Below are 20,901 nucleotides of genomic sequence, written 5' to 3'. Positions count from 1 at the left end.
GTTAAGAAAAAAAAGTTACAGACACACGAGTGGGCGTTCTTGTTCATAATGAGTATTAATCTATTTATTTACTGCTGCTGCTTGTCTCCCCGTCCAGATTCCTCATGCAAAAACACTTTGGCTTCACACACACAGACACACACACATACGTTATTCAGTTTAGACTCGGGATTTTTGACTTAAGTGTTGCACGGTTGTGTGTGTTCAGGGTGTCCGCGGATCCTTAAAAAGTCTTAAATTCATGTATCTAAATTAAAGGCCTCAAAATGTCTTAAATTCATTAAAAATGTCGGAAAATGGTATTAAATTCATTACTCAAAGGTCTTAAAAAAGAACTGTCCGGGAGAGGACTATTTCTTCTTCTTCGTTTGTGTTGTGTGAAGATTAATTTAGCTTGGGTTGCGTGCAGAGCGCGAATCATTCTGGTAACTACTTGCGGTCGTGACTAGAGTATAGGCTGCAGCTAATGTGAGGTTGTAAATAGACCGTTCTATGGTGAAATGCATAAATGTGTTCTGCCAGCGACATCTATTGGTCAGATAGAATCTCTTATAGAAGCCTCTGGAAACCGGAAATCCACAGCAGAGATGAAAATTCTGAGCAGTGGTAAGTCACATTCCGGTAGCTCCGCAAAAATAATAAAATAACGCTTTTTAAAACGAACGAAAAATCTGTTGAACACCTAAACTGACATAAGATAATATTTGACACTTATACGGTACATATTCATTCCACAACATGCTATTTTTATGAATTCCAGGTTCGTATCAGGTGCAGCTGTTAGCTATAGCATGCTATTCCCTGTAATTAAAACAAATATCTATCCCCATAGACAAATAAATGACCTGGATGACGCAATACCATGGCAATATTACCTGCAACTCACGGTTGTAGGTAATATTAATGTAACTAGTTATCGAAAAGAATACCGATGTTGGTTTTACTGAGCAGTTAGTTGCTAATTGGTATAGCCTATATAGAATTTGGCGGACAAATGCTAACTAAGTCATGACAAAATGGCAGCCGAAAGAAGAAGAAAGGTTGATGCTAGAATTGATCGGCCGGATGGAGGGGGGAAGGACCTCTGCTGCGTGCTCTGCTGTGATTCGTTGTTTTGTCATCAAATGCTCACAGCAAATCAACCAATCACAGCAGTGTATAGTTTCTGGTAGCTTTTTCAACATGGAGGAGGACTTCAGCTTATCTGATTGCAATCGCGCGAAATTCCGCGAATCAAATGTTTAAATATTCGGTCTGAACTTCAAGACCGCTTTTCAATCAGCTAAAATGCGGTTACTTACAACATCAACGTGTCACAAAACATACATTTGTTTAACCATTTCGATGATTTGTTCAGTTGAGGCTGGAAAGAGAAACGATATTAGCTTAGTGTTGAATGTAGGCATACCGCAGCTCCATCTGAAAAGTAACCGAAGCTGTCTAATAAATGTAGTGGAGTAGAACGTACAATATTTCCCCCTGAAATGTAATGGAGTGGAAGTATAACGTAGCATCAAATGGCAATACTCAAGTAAAGCTACCTCAAATTGGAACTAAGTAGCTATAATAGCCTACCTTAATAAATGTACTATTTTCCACCACTGTACTGTGGTAGTGGGCATGGCTCCTCACAAAAAGTATACACTTTCAAATTGGTCAGATACATTTATTTCACAACAATAAAAGTAGGCTACATGCAGGACTGCAGTCAGTCCTGACATACAATTCACTTTAATTTAACGAGAACAATTACAGAATGCAGGTGAATTGGAAAACTGTGGCCAGGGAGGGTTTCTAGCTGGTTGAAAAGAGGCCTTTACGTTCAGACTGAATATTTAAACATTTGATTCGCGCGAGTGCAGTTTTATTGAAATGGTTAAACAAATGTATGTTTTGTGACACGTTAATGTTGTAACCGCATTTTAGCTGGTTGAAAAGAGGTCTTGACTTTCAGACCGAATATTTAAACAATTGATTCGCGCGACTACAGTCAGATAAGCTGAAGTCCTCCTCCATTTTGAAAAAAACTGCCAGAAACTATACGCTGCTGTGATTGGTTGATTAGCTGTGGGGAATTTGATGACAAAACAGCGAATCACAGCAGAGCACACAGCGGAGGTTCCTCCCCCCTCCCTCCGGACGATCATTCTAGCATCAACCAAGAAGAAACGCCGGTAACTTTTTTTTTTGTTCACTCTTATATAATTTTCTGTCATATAAATTAGAAATGGATGATGCCGGTTAGTGATAGACATATTAATAATAAAAGACCACATCATCCACCAAGACAACCTCTCCTGTGTATTCTTGGCAGGACGGACAACACAACAGTCACACTAACGGCAGCCAACATTAGCGCCATGGGAAAGTAAACAAGGGCACGTTTGTTTTGATGTTTGACGAAAGCCTCAACCACACTACAAAAAGTAAGCAACTGGACGTGCGTGTGCGCTATTGGGAGGGAGATCACGTTCAATCACGGTACCTGGGGTCGCAGTTCATGGGGCATTCAACAGCTAAGGATTTACTGCAACATTTTAAAGTGAGTAATACGTGGATTTATTGAATTATTGTTAGCTAATGTTAAATATTATTTGTTAAGAAATGTTGACTCATTGTTACCGTTACATTCATTTTCAGATTAGTTGATTATGGCAATGTCATGATGTATTCAATAATAGTACCCTAGGGAAAGCTAACAAAGATGCCATTAGCATTCAATATCTTTTGTTGCCTCATTTTAGTCAGAAGAGTAGACTTGGCTGCTTGAAATGTTAGAAATGTAATTCAATATTAGCCATCATTTTATTATAATATTATGATGATGCTGTGTAGGCTAGCTAATTTAAATGTGAACTGTTTGAGTGATGTGTAGACAGCAATGTTTTACATTGAACCATTGGTAAGCTTATCGTATATATTCATGTTATTCTCAGGAGTGTGTGGAGCAGCTGAACCTCAGGAGCCTGGTGTCCATCTCCATGGATGGACCCAATGTGAACTGGAAGTTCTTTGAGCTTCTGCAGCAAGAGCACGCTGAGCAGTATGGTGGTGCCCAGCTGGTTGTTGTGGGTAGCTGTGGCCTCCACACCCTACATAACGCATTCAAATGCGGCTTCTCCATGTGGCAGCAGGAGAAGGTGGTGAGGGCCATGCACATTCTTTTCCACAATGTGCCAGCTAGGAGAGAGGATTTCACTGCTCTCACCAAATCCTCGGTCTTCCCGTTACCATTCTGTGGCCACTGGTGGATTGAGAACCTGCCGGTTGTGGAGAGAGCTGTAGAAGTGGTGAAGTATGCGGATGCGGTGAGAACCAAGAAGCTTCCAAATCCCGGAACAGGCTCATTTGATACCATAGAAGCAGCTCAGCAAGATCCGCTCATCTTGGCCAAACTGCAGTTCATCATGGCTATCTCGAGGGCCTTCAGTCCCTTTTTGACAAAGTACCAGACCGACGAGCCAGTGATGCCATTCCTCTTCAAAGACTTGGCTGAGTTGTACAAGGTAATCTAATTATTTATATTCTAGCACTGCATAGGTTGATATTGCTCGTTGATTTCAACTCTTATCGCTCATTGTACTCTTGATGATGTGATGCTTTTGATAGAAGTGATGATAGAGATCATTTTAAAGTAATAACAACATAGCAATTTTTTCAGTGATGAATGTGGTTATAGGGGGATTTGCTTTACAGAGTTTTCCTGTTGACAGAGTTTACTGAGGCGTTTTGCCAAGAGGAAGCTTCTCCAGGACATCACTCCACTGCAGCTGGTCAGACTGGATGTCGCTGACCAGAAGAACTGGGTCCGCCTGAAGGAAGTTGACGGGCTTGGGTGCTGAGGCAGCCCTGAAGGTAGTTTGATCATTTAGATGTATTACTTTCTATCAAATTATATACAGACCTAGGCAATATTGTTAGGTCATTCAGCTCTATTTACAATCCATTACCCATCTGTCAGGAACTGCAGAGAAAGAGCTGCTTAGGAGAGCTCACTGCCCTCGAGTTTAGGAAGGACTGCGTGAAGGGTATGTCAAATATCCTAAAGAAAGTCCAAGACAAGAGCCCCCTGAAATACCCCACCGTGAGACGGATGGCGTGTTTGGACCCCACTATCATGTACTCCAACCCAGACTGGTGCCAGGGAAGAATGAGCAGACTTGTGCAGAAGTTTCTGCAAGACGAGCAGTTGTCAGGAGGTGTCTCTGCTGGTAGGAATAGTTTAATAGAATAGCTCTGGAAATGTTGTTCCTGATTATTACCAAAAGTACAGAGTAATAACTGATATAAGCCTGTCTGATTTAATATCATGATTAATCATCTAAATAATATTTCACTTATTTCCTTTCATCTGTTTTGTTACAGGTGATGTTATTACCCAACAGTTTGGGAACTTCCTATCTGTTGAGGCTAAAAGCGAGCACTTCCTGTCCTTCCAGCCCACAGAAACGAGGCTTGATGTGTTTCTGCATGGCTTGCTCAGCCAACCCTACCCTGAGCTCTGGGAGTTTTGTCAGAAACTTCTACTCTTGTCCCATGGACAGGCAACAGTCGAGAGGAGCTTCTCCATTAACAAGGAGGTGGAGACCGTTAACTTGCAGGAGGACACTGTAATTGCCCAGAGACTGGTCTGTGACTATGTTGCAATCTGTGGGGGTTGTCAAGGTCCCTCTCACTAAGGAGCTGCTGATCTCTGTGGGATCAGCAAGGTCAAAATACAGAGAAAATCTTGACCTGGAGAAGAGGAAGAGGCAAAGCACTGCACAAGGGCAGAAGAGAAAAACTGCAGAGGACCACATAGCTGAGCTTAAAAAAAAAGAAAAGAAAACTCTGCTGGAGGTATCTGACAGCCTGGAGAAGGATGCGGACAAGTTTGCTGAGCAAGCAGAGGGCAAGTCCGGCACCTTGATGGCTCAGCTCATCACAAAGTCCAACATCCTCAGGAAGAGATACAAAGAAAAAATGAGCGAGCTGAAACAAGCTGAGGCAGAGTTGGAGAGTAAGGCCACAGAACTGAAGCTCATGCCATGAGTGACGGGTGTGTGTTCAGTAGCACCATATCAAGACAAGTCTCGTTTATTGAATGAATATGTTCCAATTAATCTGTGTCTTAATCTGCTCATTTCATTCTTTAAAGAAATATTGCTTAAAATCGATTCCTGTGGTTGACCCACGGGTTCTGCTACCAGCAAGCAGCTGTTGGGCGTTAGGTCTTACCAACCATATGTTTATATTTTGTTGTAGATCTTGGTCTTAAATTCCATTCCAAGTGGCATTAAAAAGGTCTTAAAAAGCCTTAAATTTAACTTACTGAAACCTGCAGATACCCTGTATAAAGGTACGTTGACTAGGTTGTGTTAAAATCCTTAACCTGAGGCTGTTCTCAGCCACCTCATTGTAACTCTTTGTCTCTGTCAGACTCGAGATGGGTAAAAGTTTGGGTTTCCCCTGGAACTGGGGCTTCTGCTGCTTGCAGGTCACCCAGGAGTGATGGGGAAGAGTGCAGCAGTGACCCTGCATGAAAGGTTTGAAGTGGAGCAAGAGTTGATCTTGATGCTGGAGAGACCACTGCCCTCTGAGGACCTCTTTAACTACCTGCACGCCAGTGGAACACACCTGCAGGAGCATGACGCTAAGGTAGGTGGGGGAAAGGATGGATGGATGGACGGGCATGTTTGTGTTTGCAACTTTGTGTGTGTGTTAGGGGTTGTATGACTTAAGAGTTTTTGAAGTCAGCTGTTTTGTGATGAAAGTCAAGTCGACATTGACTAATCGCTGATGACATCATGAATAAAACCACGGGAGAAGGGACTGCTTTGCAATAAGTGACAACATTAGCAAAACGTAATGTATATGATGACAACAGACAACTCATACACATTTACACAGAACAGAAACAAGTAGAAACAACAACAGGTTGCAACTCAGTTGCATCAATGTATGCAACAATAATTTTTAATTATTAATTTTTAATGAGCTCATGCTCAGTTATCAACAGTCAGACTCAGTCATCTAGCTTCCATTGTCCATTATTCAGTGCCTTAAGTAATACCAGGGAAGAGGCTCCCTTTTTGGTCAGACAGTCTGCCAGCTGTTCTTTTGTAGCTGACCACAGAATACGATGAATCCTTTTGTTCTGGATAAGTTATTTGATGCCACTTATTCTGACATAGACCTGACATGAGTAGTCTGAGGGACTCTGATGAGCATGTAGGTGAGTCCTTCTATAGATCTTTAGTGTTGAATTCTTCAAAACCTCTAGCCACAAGACGCGCTTTGGGTATTACACCATCAGGGGTTTCTTTCAGTGTGCACACCCGTCTAGTGGACACATGCCTTTGACCCATATCTTTTACCTTCTCAAACACCCCATCATTCTTCCAGCTACTTATTTCATCTAGTTTAGCCTTATCAAATGAAACACCACCTGTGACTAATACATCATTTTCCTGCATATCAGAGCATAGTTCTACACTATCCAGTGGATTAACCTGAAGATTGTCTACCTTAGTAAGATCAGCTGACCCCATAGTACCAGCGATGTCAGATAGTTCTAAGTACTGTAGGCTGTACCAGTTTCTGTTATTTCCTGTAGCCTTTCCTGCTCGTCCCATCACTTTAGCTCTGTGAGACGCATCTGTTACATTATCCACAAAGCTGATTGTTTGACCTGTTTTCAGCCCTAGGGAGGCTCCTACCCTTATGCCTGTCTGTTGATTATCCTTATGATTGTTACCCTCAGTGACATCTGTATCATTGTCTGTAACACCCCCAGCCTCACCGTCATTGTTCATATCAACATCTATGTCACAATCAGTACCAGGTATGTTCCCACTGTCATTGTTATCAACATCCACATCACTATCAGTAACAGGTACTTTCATATTGCCCTCAGTAACATTCTCCCCAGGGTGCTCTAGACCGTCACTAGCACCTACTTCACTCTTATCAACCTTCTGCAACCTAGAATGATGAACCCTGACATAGGTCCCACCATGGTGTACAAAGATCACCACCCCATCTTGTCGTATCACGACTCCAGGACCTTTCCACTCAACACAGTCTGTCCTTTTGTAGAACACCTTGTCCCCAGTTTCATACTTCTCATCTGTTTGACGAAGTTGCTTTCGTAGAGCTCTTCTGATTCTCTCTGAGCACTCTGCCTCTATGAAAGCTTTCCTTACTGCATGTAATGCTGTTATGTGCTGTCCCACCCATGCACTCATAGTAGTTCCCTCCAAAGCAGGTGGCTGATCCACTAACACAGAGGGAGGGTTCGGATTCTGTCCAAACACCAGCTGATGTGGGCTGAAGCCATGTACGTTCTGCACTGTGTTCTTTGCCATGAGTGCCCAATCCAGTGCAGTTTTCCAGTCAACTCCGTTGTCAAGTTTTACCTTCAGTATTATCTTTGAGCATTTGGTTATGGCGTTCCAGCAAGCCATTGCTCCATGGACTATAGCAGGGGTCGGGAACCTTTTTGACTGGGAGAGCCATAAAAGCCAAATATTTCTAAATATATTTCATTGAGAGCCATATAGTATTTTTAACGTATAATAAATTAAATATGTCTTACTTTTAATGCGACTTCTGGTGCTGCATGGTTTTGCTGATGGCCTTGTAGTCTGGTTCATACGTGGTGAGGTTGAGCTTCATGCAGGCGTTGAGGCTTCCATCAGTTAAACGTGAGCGTAGGTTGGTCTTAATGTTCCTCATATGCGAGAAAGACTGTTCACATGCATATGTAGAGCCAAACATGGTCAATACGGCAATACTCACACGCTGCATTGTGTGGTATGTCACAGGAAGCTCGTTCCAAGTTTTAAGAATCAGCTGGTCTTCAGGTTGAAGATTTTTAATTTCTGTCCACTTGTGTTCCCTCGCCAGCTCTGCTCGCTGTCGCGCAAGACTTTCCAACTCTCCATTAAGTGACTTGAACTTACTCATCCACATGTCTGATGCCTTCAGGTCAGCAACTTCCAGCTCAAAGTCTCCGATAGAGACCCCGGGGATGCATGTCAGGTCGATTTTGTCCACTGCACACATGTGGATGAGTGATGAACTTGAAAAGACCAGTGCGCGCACGAAATTCTCCAAAACGTGCTTTGAATGACTGCAGGAGATTGAACGTAAAGCCAGCTAGCTGCTGGAGATCCAGATGTTGAGTGGAGTCACTTGCTAAGCATGCATCTCTAAATTGTTGCAGTCTTTCAAAGTGCAGAAGACGACCTGTTTCAATGTCCCTGAGAAAGACTTCCAGCTTGCTTTCAAATGCAAACACTGCTTGTTGAAGGGATGAGATTATATTTCCAATACCTTGCATTTTCACATTGAGCTGGTTCAGATGGCCAGTTATGTCCACGAGATAGTGAAACTGCAGGAGCCAGTCAGTGTTGTCTAGCTCAGGATGCTTGACGCCTTTCATTTCAAGAAAAGTCCGGATTTCACTCAGGCAAGCTGCAAAACGGCTGAGCACCTTCCCCCTTGACAACCAACGCACGTTGCTGTGTAAAAGCAGACCGGGATAATGATTCCCAACTTCTTCTAACAGAGCTTTAAACTGGCGATCATTTAAAGCTCGGGCAACAATAAAGTTGACCACTCGAATGACCAGAGACATCACCTCGCCAAGCTCCTGGCTACACGTCTGAGCGCAAAGCGCCTCCTGGTGCAGGATGCAATGAAAACTTAGGATGGCTCTCTTTTCATGTTCACGGAGAAGCGCTACAAATCCTTTGTTCTTCCCCAACATACAGAGTGCACCATCAGTACAGACAGAAATAAGTTTATCCATCGGTAGTTTTTTTTCTTTAGCAAACTCCATGAAAGACATGAATAAATCCTCTCCTCTTGTTGTCCCTTTCATTGGCAAAACAGCCAAGCTTTCCTCACGCAGTGTGTCACCTGCAGCATACCTGGCAATGATACTGCACTGAGATAGATGGCTAACGTCTGTTGACTCATCTAACGCGAGAGAAAAGTATGTCCCGGCGTTTATGTCCTTAATTTGTGTTTCCTCGACTTGATTGCTACGATCGTGCACAGTTCTTGCTGACAGGGACATGTCTTTTATTCGTTTGATTATCTTGTCTTTATTTGGGAAGTCATCAAACAGTTCATTGGCCACATCAAGCATGAATGTTTTGGCATCCTCGCCATCTGTGAATGACTTTCCATTCCTTACTATTGCCAAAGCCCCCGCAAAGCTAGCGGAATTCCCGTCACCTTGCTTGGTCCACACACGTAGTTGCTGCTGACTCGTCTGCACTCTCCGCTGTAGCTCCTCGCATGCCCTTCTCCTGCTGTCCCCCGCTGGATATTTCGATGCAAATGAAGCATGGTGCGTATCGAAGTGCCGCTTTATATTTGACCGTTTCATCGATGCAATTTTATCATTGCATATTAGACATACCGCAGATCCTGCTCTCTCCACAAATGCAAATTCCTCTGTCCACGCAGCCTGGAATGCACGGTAATCATCGTCTTTTTTTCTTTTCGCCATCTTTTCCGTTACAAGGGTTGAAGCGGATAAACTAGTTGGCTATCTGATAAAATTGATTTCTTCACCTTTACAATGACCCGGAAATGCTCGCGAGCCATTGGTTCCCGACCCGACCCACGGGTGACCCGTGAAATTTATCTTCAAAACTAATTTCTGTTTACTTTAAAATGACACAGTATTATTAAGAAATATCACAAGTATTTTAAAATCAGTTCCAAACTGATTTTTTTGAAAAAAAAATAATTTTCAACTCAAAATTGTCTGGGAGCCATATGCCGTCACCGGAAGAGCCATATATGGCTCGCGAGCCATAGGTTCCCGACCGCTGGACTATAGCCAGCAGTCGTCTTTATCTCGATGTTGAAGTTCTCTGCCATGTCTCTTATTTCCTCGTTGTTGAACTCGCCACCGTTGTCGCTGAAGAGACGCTCCGGTGGACCATGGACACTGATCCAGGAATGTCCAAAGCATTTCACTATCACACTTGGTTTCTTTGAGGTCACAATGCCACCCGCACTGAAGCGTGTGAAGTGATCGATAATGTGCAGGTACCACACATTCGGTTCTAGCTCATGTAAATCTACTGCCACAGTCTCATTGTATCGGGAGGCCATGGGCAGACCCAACAGCAAGCTTGGGCTTAGGCTTAGGCTTGCTGTACTTAAGACAAATCTCACATTTTCCTACTATCTCCTCTAGAATAGCAGTGCTCTCGTTATCAGAGTTTCCAGCATTTATCAGCAGCTTCTTCAGTTTGTCAACTGATGCATGTCCGAATTGCTTGTGAAGTTTCAGTAAAGCTTTGTGTTTTTGTTCCTTAGTCATATTCTCTGTGATGGCCAGGACCACATTCTCATATGTATCGCATGGTGACTCATTATCCATTATGTTCAGACAGTAGTGTCCTAAGGAGGTCATCTTCAGAGCTATCGGTTGCCGAAACATTATTGCTGTATCGTTCTCCAAGTTCAGCACAGCTCCTGCTCTCTTTAGCGACGTTTTACTCAGCAGTAAAGGGATGTCAGATGGGACCACTTCTGTGTCTACAGCATTTTGTTTCTCCTATCTTGGCTGGTATCTTGACCTTTTTTGTCGAATGTACAACTCGCCCATCCCCAAACTTGAAAGGCTTGCTACTCTCTGTGTTAACTATTTTCTGTACTTCTTTCTCATTTAGTCCCCCTACATAGTTATTCAGCCATTTTTCACCACAGACAGTCCTTGTGCATGCCGTGTCAATGACAGCTGATCCCAGAGCCTCAACCATGAATATTTCCGTATCCGATTCCTTAGAAAACAGCGTTATATTACACTCATCAGGTTCTTCTGTGCATTTATTTTCTTCTGTTATCTTTACGTGTTCTTTCTTATGTGGGCAATCTTTCACCCAGTGGAATGTGCTTTGACAAATCCCACACTTTGTTCGTCTTCCGTACTTATCAAGTGGATTTGTGCCTGCGAGTGGTCCTCTAGCTTGCACACTTTGGGTTCGTGGGTGCGGTTTTCTTTGATCTGTGTAGTAGGCTGCATCCTGACTCACGTTAATGGCTCCCGCCTTCTGCTCATGTTTTTCTCCGAATATGCGTTTCAGTGCTGACTTCATATAATCAAAAGTGTGTTTACCACATGCAGTCAATGCCAGTTGCTTGTCTTTCACATCAAGACTTGCTGTATCCAGTAGTTTAAACGCCAAAACAGCGTCGGGCAGAACCATCTCGAATTTACGGATCCTGTTGTATTTCTGTTCAAAATCAACAATAAAGTCCACCATCGAGACGCCATTTTCCCTCGATATTCGATCAAACTCAGAATAGGCTTCGTAAGCCCGGTCCTTCTCTTCTCTCAAAAAAATCTTGTCAAGTTCCCCAATCAAAGTGGTCATTCCATCATCCTTATTTAGATCATCCACATTTATTCCTAAAGCAGTATCCCTCGCTCTACCTGTCAACGATAGAGCCACAGCCAACGCTTGCTTTTTCTTGTCCAAGTTCGTCACCCGTCTCCATATTTCCACTTAATTTTTCCAGTTTTCATACGGCTTCTTTTCGTCAAATCCAGGAGGCTGTCTGAAGTCATTCGAGGCAACCATCCTCTGCTACCAATGTTAGTTTCAAATAAGACAACTGTACTTATTTAACTGAACTTTATTTGCGCTCTCAACAGCAAGTGGCCTCAGCCTACCAAACATTTCAACAAGTGCCTTTCACTAGCAGCGCGCCTTCCTCCTAACAGGAGGGTTACCGTAAAGACTGCTGGAGAAGTGACTAACGAAACAGGCTACCGTATTAACTGTATTATAGGCACCAACAAAAGTTAACTTATCAAACTTAACACAAAGTGCATAAACACTTTTGCATGCTTCTCATTCCAGTATGTGGTACCCACAGCGGCTCCTTTTTTTTTCTCATCCTACTACTACTACTTTCGGCTGCTCCCGTTAGGGGTCGCCACAGCAGATCATCCGTTTCCATTTCTTCCTGTCTTCTGCGTCTTCCTCTGTCACACCAGCCACCTGCATGTCTTCCCTCACCACATCCATAAACCTCCTCTTTGGCCTTCCTCTTCTCCTCTTCCCTGGCAGCTCCATATTCAGCATCCTTCTCCCAATATACTCAGCATCTCTCCTCCACACATGTCCAAGCCATCTCAATCTTGCCTCTCTTGCTTTGTCTCCAAACCGTCCAACCTGAGCGGTCCCTCTAATATAATCGTTCCTAATCCTGTCCTTCTTCGTTACTCCCAGTGAAAATCTTAGCATCTCAACTCCTGACACTCTTCTCCACCCACTCCAACCTGCCTGCACTCTCTTTTTCACCTCTCTACTGCACTCCCCGTTACTTTGGACAGTTGACCCCAAGTATTTAAACTCAGATGTCTTTGTCACCTCCACTCCTTGCATCCTGACCATTCCACTGTCCTCTCTCTCATTCACGCATAGGTATTCCGTCTTGCTCCTACTGACTTTCATTCCTCTTCTCTCCAGTGCATACCTCCACCTCTCCAGGCTCTCCTCAACCTGCACCCTACTCTCACTACAGATCACAATGTCATCCGCGAACATCATCGTCCATGGAGACTCCTGCCTGATCTTGTCCGTCAACCTGTCCATCACCATTGCAAACAAGAAAGGGCTAAGAGCCGATCCTTGATGTAATCCCACCTCCACCTTGAACCCATCCGTCATTCCAACCGCACACCTCACCATTGTCACACTTCCCTCATACGTATCCTGCACCACTCCTACATACTTCTCTGCAACTCCTGACTTCCTCATACAATACCACACCTCCTCTCTCGGTACTCTGTCATAAGCTTTCTCTAAATCTACAAAGACACAGTGCAACTCTTTCTGGCCTTCTCTATACTTCTCAATCAACATTCTCAAAGCAAACATCGCATCTGTGGTGCTCTTTCGTGGCATGAAACCATACTGCTGCTCGCTGATCGTCACCTCTCCTCTTAACCTAGCTTCTATTACTCTTTCCCAAATCTTCATGCTGTGGCTGATCAACTTTATACCTCTGTAGTTGTTACAGTTCTGCACATCGCCCTTGTTCTTGAAAATCGGTACCAGTATGCTTCTTCTCCACTCCTCAGGCATCCTCTCACTTTCCAGGATTGTGTTAAACAATCTAGTTAGAAACTCCACTGCCATCTCTCCTAAACATCTCCATGCCTCCACAGGTATGTCATCAGGACCAACTGCCTTTCCATTCTTCATCCTCTTCATAGCTGCCCTCACTTCCTCCTTGCTAATCCGCTGAACTTCCTGATTCACAATCCCTACATCATCCAACCTTCTCTCTCTCTCATTTTCTTCATTCATCAGTCCCTCAAAGTATTCCTTCCACCTTCTTAGCACACTCTCCTCGCTTGTCAGCACATTTCCATCTCTATCCTTGATCGCCCTAACTTGCTGCACATCCTTTGCAGCTTGGTCCCTCTGTCTAGCCAATCGGTACAAGTCCTTTTCTCCTTCCTTAGTGTCTAATCTGTCATACAACTCACCATACGCCTTTTCCTTTGCCTTTGCCACCTCTCTCTTTGCTTTACGCTGCATCTCCTTGTACTCCTGTCTACTTTCTTCATCTCTCTGACTATCCCACTTCTTCTTTGCCAACCTTTTCCTCTGTATAATTTGCTGTACTTCCTCATTCCACCACCAAGTCTCCTTGTCTTCCTTCCTCTGTCCTGATGACACACCAAGTACCTTCCTAGCTGTCTCCCTCACTATTTCTGCAGTGGTTTTCCAGCCATCTGGCAACTCTTCACTACCACCCAGTGCCTGTCTTAACTCCTGCCTGAACTCCACACAACAGTCTTCCTTCTTCAACTTCCACCATTTGATCTTCGGCTGTGTCTTCACTCGCTTCCTCTTCTTGGTCTCCAAAGTCATCCTACAGACCACCATCCGATGCTGCCTGGCTACGCTCTCCCCTGTCACCACCTTGCAGTCTCCAATCCCTTTTAGATGGTGCTTTCTACATAAGATATAGTCCACCTGTGTGCACTTTCCTCCACTCTTGTACGTCACCCTGTGTTCCTCCCTCTTCTTGAAATATGTATTCACCACAGCCATTTCCATCCTTTTCGCAAAATCGACCACCATCTGTCCTTCCACATTTCTCTTCTTGACTCCATACTTTCCCATCACCTCCTCATCACCTCTGTTCCCTTCACCAACATGTCCATTGAAGTCCGCTCCAATCACCACTCTCTCCTCCTTGGGTACCCTCTCCACCATGTCGTCCAACTCATTCCAGAATTCTTCTTTTTCATCCATCTCACACCCAACTTGCGGGGTTTTTTCTCATCCAAACTGCAAAATCAAACATTACATTAATTCACACATTGTGTAATGCTAATAATCAATTAATAATTCAAGAAAATTATGCCATCTGATATAGCTATCTAGTCAGCCACAGTCTTTTGCTGCGTATAACAAGATTGGCGCTGACCAGAGGCGATTCTAGGATCAGAGCTTTTGGGTGCTGAGCATCTAGAGTGCTGGCCGGCCAGGCAAGATAAATTTCACTGTTTTGTACATTTTAACGCAATTTTGGACCATCATTCCCACATTTGTGAAAGAAAAGCATAACACATTTTGGGTAGAGGAAACACTGACTAAACCAACAAATCTAAGAAAAATTATTTAAATGCTGAGCTACAGCAAAGAGGAATGGATTGGAATCATAAAATGAATATATAACATAGAAAAGCGGACTTTATCCCTGAACCTATGTATGGACAAATTTACTAAGTTCTGGAGGAAGACAACTAATTTTGATACAGCAGCTCCTCAACATATACATATACAAATACACATACACATAAACAGTATATATGTATGTTTCTGGAGTAAAACAGCCCCCTATAGTGAGTACCAAAAATACCAAAAATGGACCTTAGTCTTACTTTTGGACTTTTATTTGAAATGCAATGCATAACATGTAAAACACATTAACAGAAATTGACTTTTTCAATGTTTGTCTCTGCCTTTTTCCTTCTTGTCTGTATTATATAATACAAATACATAAATAAATACAAGATGTTTTGCATGAAGGTTTGACGAAGTCGGCTTTCATCTTAGGCTTTCTTTCCAGGGTGCGGCGGGGAGAGGTAAGTCTGCTGAGAGCTTGGTCTCGATTGTTCGGGAGCCGTCGACGAGGGGATCGGAATGGGAGAGGCACCACCCAGCTGTTGGTGTCGTCCATCACCATCTCTCTGTCCATGAACTCCAGGAACAGACGATCTTCGATGGAAAGCCCCACTTTGTCGTCATCAGGGACTGGGGTGTCATGTTTGATGCTGTAAGGAGGAACCTTTCCTTGACCTGGAGACGGTTGGGGCACGGAGTGAGGAGAGACGGCCTTCCGTTTTCGAGCACGCTGGTGCGATAGGAAGTCACAGCTGCTGGCTTGTGGGCTGAACCCAGGCACACGTCCCGTATAACCACCCAACCCAGGTCTAGACGTTGGGCATAGGGGGCGCTGGGAGGACCATTGCGTTGCTCCCTGACTTTGTGGACCTGAAGGATGTGGCGTCCCAGAAGTATCAGGATCTGGGCTTCAGGGTCCAGGCGAGGGATTCTGCGAGCGATGGACTTCAGGTGGCTGTGGTGCTGTGCAGCTTCTGGGGTCGGGATTTCTGACCGATCGTCAGGCATATGGTTGCACTCAATGAGTGTTGGAAGCAGCACACTTGTTTTTTTCCATCCAACGACTCCGCCAAGAACCCTGTGGCTCTTCTTCCAGATGTCTCGGTGACACCTGCACATGTACGCAGGGTGTACAGTGAGTCTGAACCTCTGATTTGGATGAGGTGGAAGAAATCAGACCTCGCCAGAGATCTGTTGCTCTGGTCGTCCAGGACGATGTAGACGTTACTAGCTCTGTCTGGGTGTGCTTTGGCGTATACCTTCACCAGGCAGATTTTGGCACAGGATCTGAGGCTTTGGCCTCTGCCACAAACTTCTGTGCATTTAGAGATGACTGCTGGTGGAGGCGCCTCCTCTTCACTCTCCCCGCCATGCTCTGAGGTGGGGTCCTTGTCTTTTTTGTCCCGTGGAGGAGGTCCAGGGTGGAGCGCCGCTATGTGGTCATCGCTCTCACATTCGCTGCACTTCAAAGTTGCCTTACAGTTCTTCGCCAGGTGAGTTGTGGAGGAGCAACACCTGTAGCAGGCACCAATCTCTTTCAGAAAGGCTTTGCGCTCCTCAAGAGACTTGCTTCGAAAACCCCGACATTTCTTTAGAGGATGGCGCTTCTGATGGATGGGACATTGTTTACCTTTGTCGCCAGGCTTGCTGCTCGAACTGCGTGACTGAGAAGCTGAGCGGTTTGTTGAGACCTCTGTCTTGTGGGTGGAGACATGCCTTTTGGCGTGTCTTGATTCCTTTTCTGATCGCTCATGTTTTGAGGACCCTGTGGAGGACTTGTTGGACGTTTTCGAGGGAGCTGAAGGGAGAGTAAAGCTGGGGTCGTTTCTTCTGTGTGCCTCGCTGCAGATGAAGTCTGCGAAGAAGGTGAATGGGGGGGGGCGAGAGACATGGTGCTGCTCTTTGTACTGGGAACCCTTAGTTATCCATCTCTCTTGTAGACTGTGTGGCAGCTTCTCAACGATCGGGTTGACACGCCTGGCGGTGTCCAGGTACGAGATCCCCGGCAGGTAGCCCTCACACTTAGCAGAGTCTAACTCCATCAGCAGGTCTCCCAGTTCCCTCAACTTTACGGGGTCTTTCTCAGCGATTTTTGGAAAGTTCTCTATCCTCTCGAAGAGCGCTCTCTCGATCACTTCAGGGGAGCACTCTTCTAGGCGTTCCCAGACATGTTGTAGGCCCACTACAGGGTCGGTGACGTGCACATAGCGAATCCTTGTAACGTGCTCTGAGAACTCTTTTCCTAACGACTTTGTCAAGAGGTCGAGCTCCTCGCTGGCAGTTAAGTTCAGTCCTTCAATGGCGTTGAAGAAAGAGGAGTTCCATGCCCAATAATTTTCTGGGCGCTCGTTGAACTGGATGAGACCGGAATTCACAAGCTCTCGGCGCACCAAGTAGCTCGCAATGTCATTCGTACCAGTCGTGTCATCACGATGTGGCTGCGGTGAGGCTCTGAGAGGAGAGTGGTGCAGCTGAGCAGGAGGAGGCTGAGAAGGGGAGAGCTGAGCAGGATGTTGGTGATGTATGTGGAGTACAAAATGTTCTCCATATGCACTCCGTATGTACTCTGTGGTTTTCCACTTGTCTGTGTGTATGAAACTTCTCATTCACTGCAGACACACATGACCATTGTTCTCATGCGTACCTTCCATGGGGCCACATAGCAACTGTTATTATGCTTGCCTCCCCGTTGCCGCATCCCAGGAACGGCCAGGTTGAGCAAAAGACAAGTGCAACAGGCGTACAGACACTCATGAGGCACAGAACGTGATTAACGTAGATTTTTCCTTCATTCCTTTTTAAGATTACACCTTAGTTGACGCAGGAAACATAGTGTATGACGCGACGGACTGTTCTATAAAAAACCACTATCTCCAGCTCAGAGGCAGAGCATATCCTCACAGACGAACCTCTGTGTGGCCTTATGTCTCTCCATCTGCAGATGCATTAAAGATTCTCTGTTTTCTTTAATATTTGTCCGATGATTATTCTCCCCAGAGGTTCCTGGGGCAAGAGCCCATTAAAAGGATAAAGGAAAATCCACAACAATTTGGTGTCAGAAGCGGGATCTCACGTCGCCCCGCCAGACGGACAACCGGCTGACCGATCATCTCGGGACAAGGACATAGTCACCGATCTCCCAATAACCTCACCAGGTTTGAGAAGAAGAAAGGGAGAGGCGGGTGGTCCGTTTGGTCGGTGTCGCTGAGATCCCTCAGCAAAACCCTGGGAGATTCATCGCACGGGTAAGCAGAATTCTTTAAAGGATAAAATGATCATTTAAAACGCGTACTATTGAAACCAGATGAGGTCGTGCACTGACAATTAAGCGGCTGTTCACCCTCGGTCTCGCACTAATAGAAGTGGTCATTTGGTAGGATTAAGTGAATTTTGAGGGGGAAAAAAGAAAATAAAAGGGAAACAAGTGTTATGGCTCGCCCACCCCGCACCGTGGCCCGCCCACCCCATGCCGGCAGCCAATCGGCTCGTCAGGGCCGGGCTTAGTCATCAGGGCTGGGCTTAAGTTTGGTGGCCTCCCACGTGCCCGTTGTCAGTTCGTGTTGTTACCTCCCCGCAGTAGCGGCGACTCTCCTCTCACGGTCCTTTTCTCTACGAACTCATCCCAGCCCTTGGTTCATGTTTTTCCCTTGCAAGGTTTCCCCGTGGAAGTATCCTGCCTTGTTCCCGTTTGGATTACCCGCGAGTTTTTTCCCCCCTTGGACTTTCCGTTTTTTCCTTGTCGCTCATTGCCTTCCTATGTTTGAATAAAGTACGCCAGTTTTCGGCTAACCCCATCTCTGTCTGGTGTCGTGCGCTTGGGGTCTCCCATAAACTCTAACACACATGCTATTTTCATGAATTCCAGGTTCGTATCAGGCGCACCTGTTACCTATAGCATGCTATTCCCTGTAATTAAAACAAATATGTATCCCCCATAGACAAAGAAATGACCTGGATGATGCGATACCATGGCAATATTACCTGCAACTCACGGTTGTAGGTAATATTAATGTAACTAGTTATCGAAAAGAATACCGATGTTGGTTTTACTGAGCGGTTAATTGCTAAATGGTATAGCCTATACAGAATTTGGCGGACAAATGCTAACTAAGTCATGACAAAATAGCAGCCGAGAGAAGAAGAAGAAAAGTTGATGCTAGAATTGATCGGCCAGATGGAGGGGGGAGGGACCTCCGCTGCGCGCTCTGCTGTGATTCGTTGTTTTGTCATCAAATGCTCACAGCGAATCAACCAGTCACAGCAGCGTGTAGTTTATGGCAGCTTTTTCAACATGGAGGAGGACTTCAGCTTATCTGTTTGCAATCGCGCGAAATTCCGCGAATCAAATCTTTAAATATTCGGTCTGAACGTCAAGAAATGCGGTTACAACATCAGCGTGTCACAAAACATACATTTGTTTAACCATTTCGATAAAACTGCACTCGCGCGAATCAAATATTTAAATATTCAGCTGTTGGGCGTTAGGGCTTACCAACCATATGTATATATTTTGTTGTAGATCTTGGTCTTAAATTCCGATCCAAGTGGCATTAAAAAGGTCTTATAAAGTCTTGAAATTAACTTAGTGAAACCTGCAGATACCCTGTTCTTAGGCATGGCTTCCTACTGTGTCGCTTGTTCGTTCCGGCATTTGCAACCTTTGACAAACCCCTTCGGGCCCTCATTGACTCTCATGCACCCGCCTCACAGGTCCTCTTGTGGACCCCAGAGGCAACTAAAGCCTTTGAGGGACTGAAAGTCCAGCTCCAAATCGCACCAACTCTTGGCTATCCGGAGCCCGCTCAAGCATTCACTCAAACTGTGGATGAGCGCAACGGCTGCATGATCTCCGTCCTCTTGCAGTCAGTCTCATGGGGGACTGCAAGCTGCGCCCTGTGGCTTACTTCTCCGCCAAACTTGACCCGGTAGCGGCTGGCTTGCCTCGCTGCCTTCGAGCCGTCGCTGCTGCTGAAAAGGCTGTGATGGCCTCGCGAGACATCGTGGGGTACTCCGACGTTACTCTCCTGGTTCCCCATGCGGTCCCGCTCCTCCTACTTGAACAGAAAAGGTCACAGCTGTCCGCAGCCCGGTGGCTACGTTACAACACTGTGCTCCTTGACATGCCCACCATCACTGTCAAACGTTGCGCTGTCCTTAACCCCGCCACCCTTCTTCCCTCACCAGACGATGGTGAACCACACGACTGCGTTGCAGCTGTCTCTGCTGTTTGTTCACCTCAGCCTGATCTCAGCTCCACTCCTCTTGCCAACCCTGACGTTGTCCTTTTTGTGGATGGGTCGGCTTCCCGCTGTCTTACCACCGGCCAATGTCAGGTTGGTTGGGTCGTTTGCTCTGCCTCCGCTTGCCTTAATTGCAGCTCGTTGCCCTCTCACCTCTCTGCACAGGCTGCTGAACTCACGGCCCTCTCTGCGGCCTGCGAGCTGGCAGCTGGCTGGTCTGTCACCATCTACACGGATTCACGCTACGCTTTCGGCGTGGACTTTGGTGCTCTCTGGCAACAGAGACAGTTTCTTACGTCTTCTGGTACTTATGTACATGCGCGTGCGACAAAGACACTCCAGAGCAGGGCTTAGTCCTTTTGAGATTGTCATGGGACGGCCTCCGACCATGGGAACGGGCCCTGCGCCGGGAGCTCTTCCCCAAACCGCTCTTTACGAGCATGCTATGCTACAGCACTGCTGTAATCTCTCCTCTGCTCTCTCCCAAGTCTCCCAAACAGGTGGCAGCTGCTCTCCCCACCCCAGCTGAGAAGGTTCTCCATTCCTACCTCCCCGGCGACTGGGTCGTCATCCGGTGTTTCCGGAGAAAGACCTGGCGATCCAACAGATGGGCGGGTCCATTTTCCCGGGACAACGGCATGGTTAGGGAACGTCTGTCCCGGGGGAAAGCACACACCCACCGGAGGTGGTGTCATATTTCCCAGTGACGTATTTAGAGGCGGAGCTGTGGTTCACTCTCTCTTTTTACGACGGACTCCGACAAAGAGGGACGTCGCCCCCTGCTCGGTGAGTTGGACTAGTGTAAAGCTATTTGTAACCCCTTTTTCACTGGCGGGCAACGCCAAGCACATTTAAACAAGACAAAAGCCTAATGCTACCAGTTACTAAAGTGTTACAATACAAATCAATAGCGCAACAGCATCCTGAGTTCTCAGCGGTGGAATGGTGAGCTGGCTGAACCTCCTGTGTACTAGTAGGCTAGTGTCACTAATGACAATATT

The sequence above is a fragment of the Lampris incognitus genome, unplaced genomic scaffold (genome assembly GCF_029633865.1).
Source record: "Lampris incognitus isolate fLamInc1 unplaced genomic scaffold, fLamInc1.hap2 scaffold_167, whole genome shotgun sequence".
In the NCBI taxonomy this organism is placed as follows: Eukaryota; Metazoa; Chordata; class Actinopteri; order Lampriformes; family Lampridae; genus Lampris; species Lampris incognitus.
Note: the sequence above shows the minus strand (reverse complement) of the source record.